This window comes from Lepisma saccharinum, chromosome 17 (genome assembly GCF_977018435.1).
Source record: "Lepisma saccharinum chromosome 17, izLepSacc3.1, whole genome shotgun sequence".
Taxonomy (NCBI): domain Eukaryota; kingdom Metazoa; phylum Arthropoda; class Insecta; order Zygentoma; family Lepismatidae; genus Lepisma; species Lepisma saccharinum.
Genome location: NC_139245.1, coordinates 68037356 through 68056301, shown reverse-complemented (window position 1 = coordinate 68056301; position 18946 = coordinate 68037356).

Below are 18946 nucleotides of genomic sequence, written 5' to 3'. Positions count from 1 at the left end.
TAAAAGAAACGGCTTACGTATCATTTTAAAAACATAATTTTCTTACATAAAAGCATTGACATGAATTCCCTACATCCAAAATATTAAACCAGAAAAATTTAACCAAGAACACCAAGAATGGGAGTGTTTCCCTTCAAGATTTTAAAAACTTGCAATATTAACGAATTTTAACTTCCGGACTAATACATTGTATTATCGATGAAAGGGCCGCGGTGCCACCACTCAATAGCTTTATCAGTTCCAAATAGGACAAAGCCAAAGAGAAGTGGAACCAAAGCCCACATAAGAAAATTTTATTTCCTAACAGTCGACGGTATAAGCATCACGCGCCATGAAGGAGAAAACCCAGTAATGAAAAATAAAACATAAACTTGGCAATCGCCTCTCAAGTGCGCACATTATTATTTCAACTGGTGGAAAAGAAATCCTAGAACACAATTATTTTTGTGTATCCTCTTTCTTCTGTTGAATGAAAACCGCCTTCGAGAGGAGACCACCCAGTGAAGCTAAAATTTACATCACCATCATGATCTCACCTCGAAGGAGATTCCGTGAACTTATATTTCAACTGGCACCATAATATAGTATTAACGGATAACCGAAATTATAAAGCACGAAACATATAAAAATATTTGCAATCTGGCAAACTTGTATATTTGAAGGTAACGCACCATGGAGGAGAAAACCCAGTAATGAACAATGTAAACATTAAACTCGGATTTCTCCCCTCAGGTGTGTGCCATGAATACTTGCTTAACGTTCGCCAAAGAAAAATTTTCAGCACGCCACAAACAACAATCGTAATTCGGCAAGATACAATTACTCGGGTGTTGACAAAAATGAGATCCGCTCTCGAGAGGAGACCACCCAGTGAGTTTTAATGTTAATCACTGTAATGAGCTCGCCTCCAAAGAGGTCCCAACACATTTCCTTTTAAAATAACATACTGAAAATTTTGATAAAACTACATTTAAACATAAACGAAAGTAAATAACGCAAAAATCTATCCACATCTGATGAATCCCTACTAAATATACGTACCATTTTCGTCTATTTCATAAGTAAGGATCAACTTTATCCTACACTATATCACAGTACAGATTTACAAACACTGCAATCGGAAACTTGCCAACCTTCGTCTCAGAAAGCAAACAAGCAAATGAAAGTTATCAACGTCCCAGGTGTCTCAAATTTCAGTCGGTGGAGTGGGAGGGAAACAAGTTACTTCCCACTCGCCTGCACATTTGGTTACAGCATGACAACTTCAACAATATCCAATGAAAATGAAATTACACAAGGAACTTCTTTTCCTTAAAAGAAACGGCTTACGTATCATTTTAAAAATATAATTTTCTTACATAAAAGCATTGACATGAATTCCCTACATCCAAAATAGTAAACCAGAAAAATTTAACCACGAACACCAAGAATGGGAGTGTTTCCCTTCAAGATTTTAAAAACTTGCAATATTAACGATTTTTAACTTCTGGACTAATACATTGTATTATCGATGAAAGGGCCGCGGTGCCACCACTCAATAGCTTTATCAGTTCCAAATAGGACAAAGCCAAAGAGAAGTGGAACCAAAGCCCACTTAAGAAAATTTTATTTCTTAACAGTCGACGGTATAAGCATCACGCGCCATGAAGGAGAAAACCCAGTAATGAAAAATAAAACATAAACTTGGCAATCGCCTCTCAAGTGCGCACATTATTATTTCAACTGGTGGAAAAGAAATCCCAGAACACAATTATTTCTGTGTATCCTCTTTCTTCTGTTGAATGAAAACCGCCTTCGAGAGGAGACCACCCAGTGAAGCTAAAATTTACATCACCGTCATGATCTCACCTCGAAGGAGATTCCGTGAACTTATATTTCAACTGGCACCATAATATAGTATTAACGGATAACCGAAATTATAAAGCACGAAACATATAAAAATATTTCCAATCTGGCAAACTTGTATATTTGAAGGTAACGCACCATGGAGGAGAAAACCCAGTAATGAACAATGTAAACATTAAACTCGGATTTCTCCCCTCAGGTGTGTGCCATGAATTCTTGCTTAACGTTCGCCAAAGAAAAATTTTCAGCACGCCACAAACAACAATCGTAATTCGGCAAGATACAATTACTCGGGTGTTGACAAAAATGAGATCCGCTCTCGAGAGGAGACCACCCAGTGAGTTTTAATGTTAATCACTGTAATGAGCTCGCCTCCAAAGAGGTCCCAACACATTTCCTTTTAAAATAACATACTGAAAATTTTGATAAAACTACATTTAAACATAAACGAAAGTAAATAACGCAAAAATCTATCCACATCTGATGAATCCCTACTAAATATACGTACCATTTTCGTCTATTTCATAAGTAAGGATCAACTTTATCCTACACTATATCACAGTACAGATTTACAAACACTGCAATCGGAAACTTGCCAACCTTCGTCTCAGAAAGCAAACAAGCAAATGAAAGTTATCAACGTCCCAGGTGTCTCAAATTTCAGTCGGTGGAGTGGGAGGGAAACAAGTTACTTCCCACTCGCCTGCACATTTGGTTACAGCATGACAACTTCAACAATATCCAATGAAAATGAAATTACACAAGGAACTTCTTTTCCTTAAAAGAAACGGCTTACGTATCATTTTAAAAATATAATTTTCTTACATAAAAGCATTGACATGAATTCCCTACATCCAAAATAGTAAACCAGAAAAATTTAACCACGAACACCAAGAATGGGAGTGTTTCCCTTCAAGATTTTAAAAACTTGCAATATTAACGAATTTTAACATCTCGACTAATACATTGTATTATCGATGAAAGGGCCGCGGTGCCACCACTCAATAGCTTTATCAGTTCCAAATAGGACAAAGCCAAAGAGAAGTGGAACCAAAGCCCACATAAGAAAATTTTATTTCTTAACAGTCGACGGTATAAGCATCACGCGCCATGAAGGAGAAAACCCAGTAATGAAAAATAAAACATAAACTTGGCAATCGCCTCTCAAGTGCGCACATTATTATTTCCACTGGTGGAAAATAAATCCTAGAACACAATTATTTCTGTGTATCCTCTTTCTTCTGTTGAATGAAAACCGCCTTCGAGAGGAGACCACCCAGTGAAGATAAAATTTACATCACCGTCATGATCTCACCTCGAAGGAGATTCCGAGAACTTATATTTCAACTGGCACCATAACATAGTATTAACGGATAACCGAAATTATAAAGCACGAAACATATAAAAATATTTGCAATCTGGCAAACTTGTATATTTGAAGGTAACGCACCATGGAGGAGAAAACCCAGTAATGAACAATGTAAACATTAAACTCGGATTTCTCCCCTCAGGTGTGTGCCATGAATTCTTGCTTAACGTTCGCCAAAGAAAAATTTTCAGCACGCCACAAACAACAATCGTAATTCGGCAAGATACAATTACTCGGGTGTTGACAAAAATGAGATCCGCTCTCGAGAGGAGACCACCCAGTGAGTTTTAATGTTAATCACTGTAATGAGCTCGCCTCCAAAGAGGTCCCAACACATTTCCTTTTAAAATAACATACTGAAAATTTTGATAAAACTACATTTAAACATAAACGAAAGTAAATAACGCAAAAATCTATCCACATCTGATGAATCCCTACTAAATATACGTACCATTTTCGTCTATTTCATAAGTAAGGATCAACTTTATCCTACATTATATCACAGTACAGATTTACAAACACTGCAATCGGAAACTTGCCAACCTTCGTCTCAGAAAGCAAACAAGCAAATGAAAGTTATCAACGTCCCAGGTGTCTCAAATTTCAGTCGGTGGAGTGGGAGGGAAACAAGTTACTTCCCACTCGCCTGCACATTTGGTTACAGCATGACAACTTCAACAATATCCAATGAAAATGAAATTACAGAAGGAACTTCTTTTCCTTAAAAGAAACGGCTTACGTATCATTTTAAAAATATAATTTTCTTACATAAAAGCATTGACATGAATTCCCTACATCCAAAATAGTAAACCAGAAAAATTTAACCACGAACACCAAGAATGGGAGTGTTTCCCTTCAAGATTTTAAAAACTTGCAATATTAACGAATTTTAACATCTGGACTAATACATTGTATTATCGATGAAAGGGCCGCGGTGCCACCACTCAATAGCTTTATCAGTTCCAAATAGGACAAAGCCAAAGAGAAGTGGAACCAAAGCCCACATAAGAAAATTTTATTTCTTAACAGTCGACGGTATAAGCATCACGCGCCATGAAGGAGAAAACCCAGTAATGAAAAATAAAACATAAACTTGGCAATCGCCTCTCAAGTGCGCACATTATTATTTCAACTGGTGGAAAAGAAATCCTAGAACACAATTATTTCTGTGTATCCTCTTTCTTCTGTTGAATGAAAACCGCCTTCGAGAGGAGACCACCCAGTGAAGCTAAAATTTACATCACCGTCATGATCTCACCTCGAAGGAGATTCCGTGAACTTATATTTCAACTGGCACCATAATATAGTATTAACGGATAACCGAAATTATAAAGCCCGAAACATATAAAAATATTTGCAATCTGGCAAACTTGTATATTTGAAGGTAACGCACCATGGAGGAGAAAACCCAGTAATGAACAATGTAAACATTAAACTCGGATTTCTCCCCTCAGGTGTGTGCCATGAATTCTTGCTTAACGTTCGCCAAAGAAAAATTTTCAGCACGCCACAAACAACAATCGTAATTCGGCAAGATACAATTACTCGGGTGTTGACAAAAATGAGATCCGCTCTCGAGAGGAGACCACCCAGTGAGTTTTAATGTTAATCACTGTAATGAGCTCGCCTCCAAAGAGGTCCCAACACATTTCCTTGTAAAATAACATACTGAAAATTTTGATAAAACTACATTTAAACATAAACGAAAGTAAATAACGCAAAAATCTATCCACATTTGATGAATCCCTACTAAATATACGTACCATTTTCGTCTATTTCATAAGTAAGGATCAACTTTATCCTACACTATATCACAGTACAGATTTACAAACACTGCAATCGGAAACTTGCCAACCTTCGTCTCAGAAAGCAAACAAGCAAATGAAAGTTATCAACGTCCCAGGTGTCTCAAATTTCAGTCGGTGGAGTGGGAGGGAAGCAAGTTACTTCCCACTCGCCTGCACATTTGGTTACAGCATGACAACTTCAACAATATCCAATGAAAATGAAATTACACAAGGAACTTCTTTTCCTTAAAAGAAACGGCTTACGTATCATTTTAAAAACATAATTTTCTTACATAAAAGCATTGACATGAATTCCCTACATCCAAAATATTAATCCAGAAAAATTTAACCAAGAATGGGAGTGTTTCCCTTCAAGATTTTAAAAACTTGCAATATTAACGAATTTTAACTTCTGGACTAATACATTGTATTATCGATGAAAGGGCCGCGGTGCCACCACTCAATAGCTTTATCAGTTCCAAATAGTACAAATCCAAAGAGAAGTGGAACCAAAGCCCACATAAGAAAATTTTATTTCTTAACAGTCGACGGTATAAGCATCACGCGCCATGAAGGAGAAAACCCAGTAATGAAAAATAAAACATAAACTTGGCAATCGCCTCTCAAGTGCGCACATTATTATTTCCACTGGTGGAAAATAAATCCTAGAACACAATTATTTCTGTGTATCCTCTTTCTTCTGTTGAATGAAAACCGCCTTCGAGAGGAGACCACCCAGTGAAGATAAAATTTACATCACCGTCATGATCTCACCTCGAAGGAGATTCCGTGAACTTATATTTCAACTGGCACCATAACATAGTATTAACGGATAACCGAAATTATAAAGCACGAAACATATAAAAATATTTGCAATCTGGCAAACTTGTATATTTGAAGGTAACGCACCATGGAGGAGAAAACCCAGTAATGAACAATGTAAACATTAAACTCGGATTTCTCCCCTCAGGTGTGTGCCATGAATTCTTGCTTAACGTTCGCCAAAGAAAAATTTTCAGCACGCCACAAACAACAATCGTAATTCGGCAAGATACAATTACTCGGGTGTTGACAAAAATGAGATCCGCTCTCGAGAGGAGACCACCCAGTGAGTTTTAATGTTAATCACTGTAATGAGCTCGCCTCCAAAGAGGTCCCAACACATTTCCTTTTAAAATAACATACTGAAAATTTTGATAAAACTACATTTAAACATAAACGAAAGTAAATAACGCAAAAATCTATCCACATCTGATGAATCCCTACTAAATATACGTACCATTTTCGTCTATTTCATAAGTAAGGATCAACTTTATCCTACACTATATCACAGTACAGATTTACAAACACTGCAATCGGAAACTTGCCAACCTTCGTCTCAGAAAGCAAACAAGCAAATGAAAGTTATCAACGTCCCAGGTGTCTCAAATTTCAGTCGGTGGAGTGGGAGGGAAACAAGTTACTTCCCACTCGCCTGCACATTTGGTTACAGCATGACAACTTCAACAATATCCAATGAAAATGAAATTACACAAGGAACTTCTTTTCCTTAAAAGAAACGGCTTACGTATCATTTTAAAAATATAATTTTCTTACATAAAAGCATTGACATGAATTCCCTACATCCAAAATAGTAAACCAGAAAAATTTAACCACGAACACCAAGAATGGGAGTGTTTCCCTTCAAGATTTTAAAAACTTGCAATATTAACGAATTTTAACATCTCGACTAATACATTGTATTATCGATGAAAGGGCCGCGGTGCCACCACTCAATAGCTTTATCAGTTCCAAATAGGACAAAGCCAAAGAGAAGTGGAACCAAAGCCCACATAAGAAAATTTTATTTCTTAACAGTCGACGGTATAAGCATCACGCGCCATGAAGGAGAAAACCCAGTAATGAAAAATAAAACATAAACTTGGCAATCGCCTCTCAAGTGCGCACATTATTATTTCAACTGGTGGAAAAGAAATCCTAGAACACAATTATTTCTGTGTATCCTCTTTCTTCTGTTGAATGAAAACCGCCTTCGAGAGGAGACCACCCAGTGAAGCTAAAATTTACATCACCGTCATGATCTCACCTCGAAGGAGATTCCGTGAACTTATATTTCAACTGGCACCATAATATAGTATTAACGGATAACCGAAATTATAAAGCCCGAAACATATAAAAATATTTGCAATCTGGCAAACTTGTATATTTGAAGGTAACGCACCATGGAGGAGAAAACCCAGTAATGAACAATGTAAACATTAAACTCGGATTTCTCCCCTCAGGTGTGTGCCATGAATTCTTGCTTAACGTTCGCCAAAGAAAAATTTTCAGCACGCCACAAACAACAATCGTAATTCGGCAAGATACAATTACTCGGGTGTTGACAAAAATGAGATCCGCTCTCGAGAGGAGACCACCCAGTGAGTTTTAATGTTAATCACTGTAATGAGCTCGCCTCCAAAGAGGTCCCAACACATTTCCTTTTAAAATAACATACTGAAAATTTTGATAAAACTACATTTAAACATAAACGAAAGTAAATAACGCAAAAATCTATCCACATTTGATGAATCCCTACTAAATATACGTACCATTTTCGTCTATTTCATAAGTAAGGATCAACTTTATCCTACACTATATCACAGTACAGATTTACAAACACTGCAATCGGAAACTTGCCAACCTTCGTCTCAGAAAGCAAACAAGCAAATGAAAGTTATCAACGTCCCAGGTGTCTCAAATTTCAGTCGGTGGAGTGGGAGGGAAGCAAGTTACTTCCCACTCGCCTGCACATTTGGTTACAGCATGACAACTTCAACAATATCCAATGAAAATGAAATTACACAAGGAACTTCTTTTCCTTAAAAGAAACGGCTTACGTATCATTTTAAAAACATAATTTTCTTACATAAAAGCATTGACATGAATTCCCTACATCCAAAATATTAATCCAGAAAAATTTAACCAAGAATGGGAGTGTTTCCCTTCAAGATTTTAAAAACTTGCAATATTAACGAATTTTAACTTCTGGACTAATACATTGTATTATCGATGAAAGGGCCGCGGTGCCACCACTCAATAGATTTATCAGTTCCAAATAGTACAAATCCAAAGAGAAGTGGAACCAAAGACCACATAAGAAAATTTTATTTCTTAACAGTCGAGGGTATAAGCATCACGCGCCATGAAGGAGAAAACCCAGTAATAAAAAATAAAACATAAACTTGGCAATCGCCTCTCAAGTGCGCACATTATTATTTCAACTGGTGGAAAAGAAATCCTAGAACACAATTATTTTTGTGTATCCACTTTCTACTGTTGAATGAAAACCGCCTTCGAGAGGAGACCACCCAGTGAAGCTAAAATTTACATCACCGTCATGATCTCACCTCGAAGGAGATTCCGTGAACTTATATTTCAACTGGCACCATAATATAATATTAACGGATAACCGAAATTATAAAGCACGAAACATATAAAAATATTTGCAATCTGGCAAACTTGTATATTTGAAGGTAACGCACCATGGAGGAGAAAACCCAGTAATGAACAATGTAAACATTAAACTCGGATTTCTCCCTTCAGGTGTGTGCCATGAATTCTTGCTTAACGTTCGCCAAAGAAAAATTTTCAGCACGCCACAAACAACAATCGTAATTCGGCAAGATACAATTACTCGGGTGTTGACAAAAATGAGATCCGCTCTCGAGAGGAGACCACCCAGTGAGTTTTAATGTTAATCACTGTAATGAGCTCGACTCCAAAGAGGTCCCAACACATTTCCTTTTAAAATAACATACTGAAAATTTTGATAAAACTACATTTAAACATAAACGAAAGTAAATAACGCAAAAATCTATCCACATCTGATGAATCCCTACTAAATATACGTACCATTTTCGTCTATTTCATAAGTAAGGATCAACTTTATCCTACACTATATCACAGTACAGATTTACAAACACTGCAATCGGAAACTTGCCAACCTTCGTCTCAGAAAGCAAACAAGCAAATGAAAGTTATCAACGTCCCAGGTGTCTCAAATTTCAGTCGGTGGAGTGGGAGGGAAACAAGTTACTTCCCACTCGCCTGCACATTTGGTTACAGCATGACAACTTCAACAATATCCAATGAAAATGAAATTACACAAGGAACTTCTTTTCCTTAAAAGAAACGGCTTACGTATCATTTTAAAAATATAATTTTCTTACATAAAAGCATTGACATGAATTCCCTACATCCAAAATATTAATCCAGAAAAATTTAACCAAGAATGGGAGTGTTTCCCTTCAAGATTTTAAAAACTTGCAATATTAACGAATTTTAACTTCTGGACTAATACATTGTATTATCGATGAAAGGGCCGCGGTGCCACCACTCAATAGCTTTATCAGTTCCAAATAGGACAAAGCCAAAGAGAAGTGGAACCAAAGCCCACATAAGAAAATTTTATTTCTTAACAGTCGACGGTATAAGCATCACGCGCCATGAAGGAGAAAACCCAGTAATGAAAAATAAAACATAAACTTGGCAATCGCCTCTCAAGTGCGCACATTATTATTTCAACAGGTGGAAAAGAAATCCTTGAACACAATTATTTCTGTCTATCCTCTTTCTTCTGTTGAATGAAAACCGCCTTCGAGAGGAGACCACCCAGTGAAGCTAAAATTTACATCACCATCATGATCTCACCTCGAAGGAGATTCCGTGAACTTATATTTCAACTGGCACCATAATATAGTATTAACGGATAACCGAAATTATAAAGCACGAAACATATAAAAATATTTGCAATCTGGCAAACTTGTATATTTGAAGGTAACGCACCATGGAGGAGAAAACCCAGTAATGAACAATGTAAACATTAAACTCGGATTTCTCCCCTCAGGTGTGTGCCATGAATTCTTGCTTAACGTTCGCCAAAGAAAAATTTTCAGCACGCCACAAACAACAATCGTAATTCGGCAAGATACAATTACTCGGGTGTTGACAAAAATGAGATCCGCTCTCGAGAGGAGACCACCCACTGAGTTTTAATGTTAATCACTGTAATGAGCTCGCCTCCAAAAAGGTCCCAACACATTTCCTTTTAAAATAACATACTGAAAATTTTGATAAAACTACATTTAAACATAAACGAAAGTAAATAACGCAAAAATCTATCCACATCTGATGAATCCCTACTAAATATACGTACCATTTTCGTCTATTTCATAAGTAAGGATCAACTTTATCCTACACTATATCACAGTACAGATTTACAAACACTGCAATCGGAAACTTGCCAACCTTCGTCTCAGAAAGCACACAAGCAAATGAAAGTTATCAACGTCCCAGGTGTCTCAAATTTCAGTCGGTGGAGTGGGAGGGAAACAAGTTACTTCCCACTCGCCTGCACATTTGGTTACAGCATGACAACTTCAACAATATCCAACGAAAATGAAATTACACAAGGAACTTCTTTTCCTTAAAAGAAACGGCTTACGTATCATTTTAAAAATATAATTTTCTTACATAAAAGCATTGACATGAATTCCCTACATCCAAAATAGTAAACCAGAAATATTTAACCACGAACACCAAGAATGGGAGTGTTTCCCTTCAAGATTTTAAAAACTTGCAATATTAACGAATTTTAACATCTGGACTAATACATTGTATTATCGATGAAAGGGCCGCGGTGCCACCACTCAATAGCTTTATCAGTTCCAAATAGGACAAAGCCAAAGAGAAGTGGAACCAAAGCCCACATAAGAAAATTTTATTTCTTAACAGTCGACGGTATAAGCATCACGCGCCATGAAGGAGAAAACCCAGTAATGAAAAATAAAACATAAACTTGGCAATCGCCTCTCAAGTGCGCACATTATTATTTCAACTGGTGGAAAAAAAATCCTTGAACACAATTATTTCTGTCTATCCTCTTTCTTCTGTTGAATGAAAACCGCCTTCGAGAGGAGACCACCCAGTGAAGCTAAAATTTACATCACCATCATGATCTCACCTCGAAGGAGATTCCGTGAACTTATATTTCAACTGGCACCATAATATAGTATTAACGGATAACCGAAATTATAAAGCACGAAACATATAAAAATATTTGCAATCTGTCAAACTTGTATATTTGAAGGTAACGCACCATGGAGGAGAAAACCCAGTAATGAACAATGTAAACATTAAACTCGGATTTCTCCCCTCAGGTGTGTGCCATGAATTCTTGCTTAACGTTCGCCAAAGAAAAATTTTCAGCACGCCACAAACAACAATCGTAATTCGGCAAGATACAATTACTCGGGTGTTGACAAAAATGAGATCCGCTCTCGAGAGGAGACCACCCACTGAGTTTTAATGTTAATCACTGTAATGAGCTCGCCTCCAAAGAGGTCCCAACACATTTCCTTTTAAAATAACATACTGAAAATTTTGATAAAACTACATTTAAACATAAACGAAAGTAAATAACGCAAAAATCTATCCACATCTGATGAATCCCTACTAAATATACGTACCATTTTCGTCTATTTCATAAGTAAGGATCAACTTTATCCTACACTATATCACAGTACAGATTTACAAACACTGCAATCGGAAACTTGCCAACCTTCGTCTCAGAAAGCAAACAAGCAAATGAAAGTTATCAACGTCCCAGGTGTCTCAAATTTCAGTCGGTGGAGTGGGAGGGAAACAAGTTACTTCCCACTCGCCTGCACATTTGGTTACAGCATGACAACTTCAACAATATCCAATGAAAATGAAATTACACAAGGAACTTCTTTTCCTTAAAAGAAACGGCTTACGTATCATTTTAAATATATAATTTTCTTACATAAAAGCATTGACATGAATTCCCTACATCCAAAATAGTAAACCAGAAAAATTTAACCACGAACACCAAGAATGGGAGTGTTTCCCTTCAAGATTTTAAAAACTTGCAATATTAACGAATTTTAACATCTCGACTAATACATTGTATTATCGATGAAAGGGCCGCGGTGCCACCACTCAATAGCTTTATCAGTTCCAAATAGGACAAAGCCAAAGAGAAGTGGAACCAAAGCCCACATAAGAAAATTTTATTTCTTAACAGTCGACGGTATAAGCATCACGCGCCATGAAGGAGAAAACCCAGTAATGAAAAATAAAACATAAACTTGGCAATCGCCTCTCAAGTGCGCACATTATTATTTCCACTGGTGGAAAATAAATCCTAGAACACAATTATTTCTGTGTATCCTCTTTCTTCTGTTGAATGAAAACCGCCTTCGAGAGGAGACCACCCAGTGAAGATAAAATTTACATCACCGTCATGATCTCACCTCGAAGGAGATTCCGTGAACTTATATTTCAACTGGCACCATAACATAGTATTAACGGATAACCGAAATTATAAAGCACGAAACATATAAAAATATTTGCAATCTGGCAAACTTGTATATTTGAAGGTAACGCACCATGGAGGAGAAAACCCAGTAATGAACAATGTAAACATTAAACTCGGATTTCTCCCCTCAGGTGTGTGCCATGAATTCTTGCTTAACGTTCGCCAAAGAAAAATTTTCAGCACGCCACAAACAACAATCGTAATTCGGCAAGATACAATTACTCGGGTGTTGACAAAAATGAGATCCGCTCTCGAGAGGAGACCACCCAGTGAGTTTTAATGTTAATCACTGTAATGAGCTCGCCTCCAAAGAGGTCCCAACACATTTCCTTTTAAAATAACATACTGAAAATTTTGATAAAACTACATTTAAACATAAACGAAAGTAAATAACGCAAAAATCTATCCACATCTGATGAATCCCTACTAAATATACGTACCATTTTCGTCTATTTCATAAGTAAGGATCAACTTTATCCTACACTATATCACAGTACAGATTTACAAACACTGCAATCGGAAACTTGCCAACCTTCGTCTCAGAAAGCAAACAAGCAAATGAAAGTTATCAACGTCCCAGGTGTCTCAAATTTCAGTCGGTGGAGTGGGAGGGAAACAAGTTACTTCCCACTCGCCTGCACATTTGGTTACAGCATGACAACTTCAACAATATCCAATGAAAATGAAATTACACAAGGAACTTCTTTTCCTTAAAAGAAACGGCTTACGTATCATTTTAAAAATATAATTTTCTTACATAAAAGCATTGACATGAATTCCCTACATCCAAAATAGTAAACCAGAAAAATTTAACCACGAACACCAAGAATGGGAGTGTTTCCCTTCAAGATTTTAAAAACTTGCAATATTAACGAATTTTAACATCTGGACTAATACATTGTATTATCGATGAAAGGGCCGCGGTGCCACCACTCAATAGCTTTATCAGTTCCAAATAGGACAAAGCCAAAGAGAAGTGGAACCAAAGCCCACATAAGAAAATTTTATTTCTTAACAGTCGACGGTATAAGCATCACGCGCCATGAAGGAGAAAACCCAGTAATGAAAAATAAAACATAAACTTGGCAATCGCCTCTCAAGTGCGCACATTATTATTTCAACTGGTGGAAAAGAAATCCTAGAACACAATTATTTCTGTGTATCCTCTTTCTTCTGTTGAATGAAAACCGCCTTCGAGAGGAGACCACCCAGTGAAGCTAAAATTTACATCACCGTCATGATCTCACCTCGAAGGAGATTCCGTGAACTTATATTTCAACTGGCACCATAATATAGTATTAACGGATAACCGAAATTATAAAGCCCGAAACATATAAAAATATTTGCAATCTGGCAAACTTGTATATTTGAAGGTAACGCACCATGGAGGAGAAAACCCAGTAATGAACAATGTAAACATTAAACTCGGATTTCTCCCCTCAGGTGTGTGCCATGAATTCTTGCTTAACGTTCGCCAAAGAAAAATTTTCAGCACGCCACAAACAACAATCGTAATTCGGCAAGATACAATTACTCGGGTGTTGACAAAAATGAGATCCGCTCTCGAGAGGAGACCACCCAGTGAGTTTTAATGTTAATCACTGTAATGAGCTCGCCTCCAAAGAGGTCCCAACACATTTCCTTTTAAAATAACATACTGAAAATTTTGATAAAACTACATTTAAACATAAACGAAAGTAAATAACGCAAAAATCTATCCTCATTTGATGAATCCCTACTAAATATACGTACCATTTTCGTCTATTTCATAAGTAAGGATCAACTTTATCCTACACTATATCACAGTACAGATTTACAAACACTGCAATCGGAAACTTGCCAACCTTCGTCTCAGAAAGCAAACAAGCAAATGAAAGTTATCAACGTCCCAGGTGTCTCAAATTTCAGTCGGTGGAGTGGGAGGGAAGCAAGTTACTTCCCACTCGCCTGCACATTTGGTTACAGCATGACAACTTCAACAATATCCAATGAAAATGAAATTACACAAGGAACTTCTTTTCCTTAAAAGAAACGGCTTACGTATCATTTTAAAAACATAATTTTCTTACATAAAAGCATTGACATGAATTCCCTACATCCAAAATATTAATCCAGAAAAATTTAACCAAGAATGGGAGTGTTTCCCTTCAAGATTTTAAAAACTTGCAATATTAACGAATTTTAACTTCTGGACTAATACATTGTATTATCGATGAAAGGGCCGCGGTGCCACCACTCAATAGATTTATCAGTTCCAAATAGTACAAATCCAAAGAGAAGTGGAACCAAAGACCACATAAGAAAATTTTATTTCTTAACAGTCGAGGGTATAAGCATCACGCGCCATGAAGGAGAAAACCCAGTAATAAAAAATAAAACATAAACTTGGCAATCGCCTCTCAAGTGCGCACATTATTATTTCAACTGGTGGAAAAGAAATCCTAGAACACAATTATTTTTGTGTATCCACTTTCTACTGTTGAATGAAAACCGCCTTCGAGAGGAGACCACCCAGTGAAGCTAAAATTTACATCACCGTCATGATCTCACCTCGAAGGAGATTCCGTGAACTTATATTTCAACTGGCACCATAATATAATATTAACGGATAACCGAAATTATAAAGCACGAAACATATAAAAATATTTGCAATCTGGCAAACTTGTATATTTGAAGGTAACGCACCATGGAGGAGAAAACCCAGTAATGAACAATGTAAACATTAAACTCGGATTTCTCCCTTCAGGTGTGTGCCATGAATTCTTGCTTAACGTTCGCCAAAGAAAAATTTTCAGCACGCCACAAACAACAATCGTAATTCGGCAAGATACAATTACTCGGGTGTTGACAAAAATGAGATCCGCTCTCGAGAGGAGACCACCCAGTGAGTTTTAATGTTAATCACTGTAATGAGCTCGACTCCAAAGAGGTCCCAACACATTTCCTTTTAAAATAACATACTGAAAATTTTGATAAAACTACATTTAAACATAAACGAAAGTAAATAACGCAAAAATCTATCCACATCTGATGAATCCCTACTAAATATACGTACCATTTTCGTCTATTTCATAAGTAAGGATCAACTTTATCCTACACTATATCACAGTACAGATTTACAAACACTGCAATCGGAAACTTGCCAACCTTCGTCTCAGAAAGCACACAAGCAAATGAAAGTTATCAACGTCCCAGGTGTCTCAAATTTCAGTCGGTGGAGTGGGAGGGAAACAAGTTACTTCCCACTCGCCTGCACATTTGGTTACAGCATGACAACTTCAACAATATCCAACGAAAATGAAATTACACAAGGAACTTCTTTTCCTTAAAAGAAACGGCTTACGTATCATTTTAAAAATATAATTTTCTTACATAAAAGCATTGACATGAATTCCCTACATCCAAAATAGTAAACCAGAAATATTTAACCACGAACACCAAGAATGGGAGTGTTTCCCTTCAAGATTTTAAAAACTTGCAATATTAACGAATTTTAACATCTGGACTAATACATTGTATTATCGATGAAAGGGCCGCGGTGCCACCACTCAATAGCTTTATCAGTTCCAAATAGGACAAAGCCAAAGAGAAGTGGAACCAAAGCCCACATAAGAAAATTTTATTTCTTAACAGTCGACGGTATAAGCATCACGCGCCATGAAGGAGAAAACCCAGTAATGAAAAATAAAACATAAACTTGGCAATCGCCTCTCAAGTGCGCACATTATTATTTCAACTGGTGGAAAAGAAATCCTTGAACACAATTATTTCTGTCTATCCTCTTTCTTCTGTTGAATGAAAACCGCCTTCGAGAGGAGACCACCCAGTGAAGCTAAAATTTACATCACCATCATGATCTCACCTCGAAGGAGATTCCGTGAACTTATATTTCAACTGGCACCATAATATAGTATTAACGGATAACCGAAATTATAAAGCACGAAACATATAAAAATATTTGCAATCTGGCAAACTTGTATATTTGAAGGTAACGCACCATGGAGGAGAAAACCCAGTAATGAACAATGTAAACATTAAACTCGGATTTCTCCCCTCAGGTGTGTGCCATGAATTCTTGCTTAACGTTCGCCAAAGAAAAATTTTCAGCACGCCACAAACAACAATCGTAATTCGGCAAGATACAATTACTCGGGTGTTGACAAAAATGAGATCCGCTCTCGAGAGGAGACCACCCACTGAGTTTTAATGTTAATCACTGTAATGAGCTCGCCTCCAAAAAGGTCCCAACACATTTCCTTTTAAAATAACATACTGAAAATTTTGATAAAACTACATTTAAACATAAACGAAAGTAAATAACGCAAAAATCTATCCACATCTGATGAATCTTTACTAAATATACGTACCATTTTCGTCTATTTCATAAGTAAGGATCAACTTTATCCTACACTATATCACAGTACAGATTTACAAACACTGCAATCGGAAACTTGCCAACCTTCGTCTCAGAAAGCAAACAAGCAAATGAAAGTTATCAACGTCCCAGGTGTCTCAAATTTCAGTCGGTGGAGTGGGAGGGAAACAAGTTACTTCCCACTCGCCTGCACATTTGGTTACAGCATGACAACTTCAAAAATATCCAATGAAAATGAAATTACACAAGGAACTTCTTTTCCTTAAAAGAAACGGCTTACGTATCATTTTAAAAATATAATTTTCTTACATAAAAGCATTGACATGAATTCCCTACATCCAAAATAGTAAACCAGAAAAATTTAACCACGAACACCAAGAATGGGAGTGTTTCCCTTCAAGATTTTAAAAACTTGCAATATTAACGATTTTTAACATCTGGACTAATACATTGTATTATCGATGAAAGGGCCGCGGTGCCACCACTCAATAGCTTTATCAGTTCCAAATAGGACAAATCCAAAGAGAAGTGGAACCAAAGCCCACATAAGAAAATTTTATTTCTTAACAGTCGACGGTATAAGCATCACGCGCCATGAAGGAGAAAACCCAGTAATGAAAAATAAAACATAAACTTGGCAATCGCCTCTCAAGTGCGCACATTATTATTTCAACTGGTGGAAAAGAAATCCTAGAACACAATTATTTCTGTGTATCCTCTTTCTTCTGTTGAATGAAAACCGCCTTCGAGAGGAGACCACCCAGTGAAGCTAAAATTTACATCACCGTCATGATCTCACCTCGAAGGAGATTCCGTGAACTTATATTTCAACTGGCACCATAATATAGTATTAACGGATAACCGAAATTATAAAGCCCGAAACATATAAAAATATTTGCAATCTGGCAAACTTGTATATTTGAAGGTAACGCACCATGGAGGAGAAAACCCAGTAATGAACAATGTAAACATTAAACTCGGATTTCTCCCCCCAGGTGTGTGCCATGAATACTTGCTTAACGTTCGCCAAAGAAAAATTTTCAGCACGCCACAAACAACAATCGTAATTCGGCAAGATACCATTACTCGGGTGTTGACAAAAATGAGATCCGCTCTCGAGAGGAGACCACCCAGTGAGTTTTAATGTTAATCACTGTAATGAGCTCGCCTCCAAAGAGGTCCCAACACATTTCCTTTTAAAATAACATACTGAAAATTTTGATAAAACTACATTTAAACATAAACGAAAGTAAATAACGCAAAAATCTATCCACATTTGATGAATCCCTACTAAATATACGTACCATTTTCGTCTATTTCATAAGTAAGGATCAACTTTATCCTACACTATATCACAGTACAGATTTACAAACACTGCAATCGGAAACTTGCCAACCTTCGTCTCAGAAAGCAAACAAGCAAATGAAAGTTATCAACGTCCCAGGTGTCTCAGATTTCAGTCGGTGGAGTGGGAGGGAAGCAAGTTACTTCCCACTCGCCTGCACATTTGGTTACAGCATGACAACTTCAACAATATCCAATGAAAATGAAATTACACAAGGAACTTCTTTTCCTTAAAAGAAACGTCTTACGTATCATTTTAAAAACATAATTTTCTTACATAAAAGCATTGACATGAATTCCCTACATCCAAAATATTAATCCAGAAAAATTTAACCAAGAACACCAAGAATGGGAGTGTTTCCCTTCAAGATTTTAAAAACTTGCAATATTAACGAATTTTAACTTCTGGACTAATACATTGTATTATCGATGAAAGGGCCGCGGTGCCACCACTCAATAGCTTTATCAGTTCCAAATAGTACAAATCCAAAGAGAAGTGGAACCAAAGCCCACATAAGAAAATTTTATTTCTTAACAGTCGAGGGTATAAGCATCACGCGCCATGAAGGAGAAAACCCAGTAATGAAAAATAAAACATAAACTTGGCAATCGCCTCTCAAGTGCGCACATTATTATTTCAACTGGTGGAAAAGAAATCCTAGAACACAATTATTTTTGTGTATCCACTTTCTTCTGTTGAATGAAAACCGCCTTCGAGAGGAGACCACCCAGTGAAGCTAAAATTTACATCACCGTCATGATCTCACCTCGAAGGAGATTCCGTGAACTTATATTTCAACTGGCACCATAATATAATATTAACGGATAACCGAAATTATAAAGCA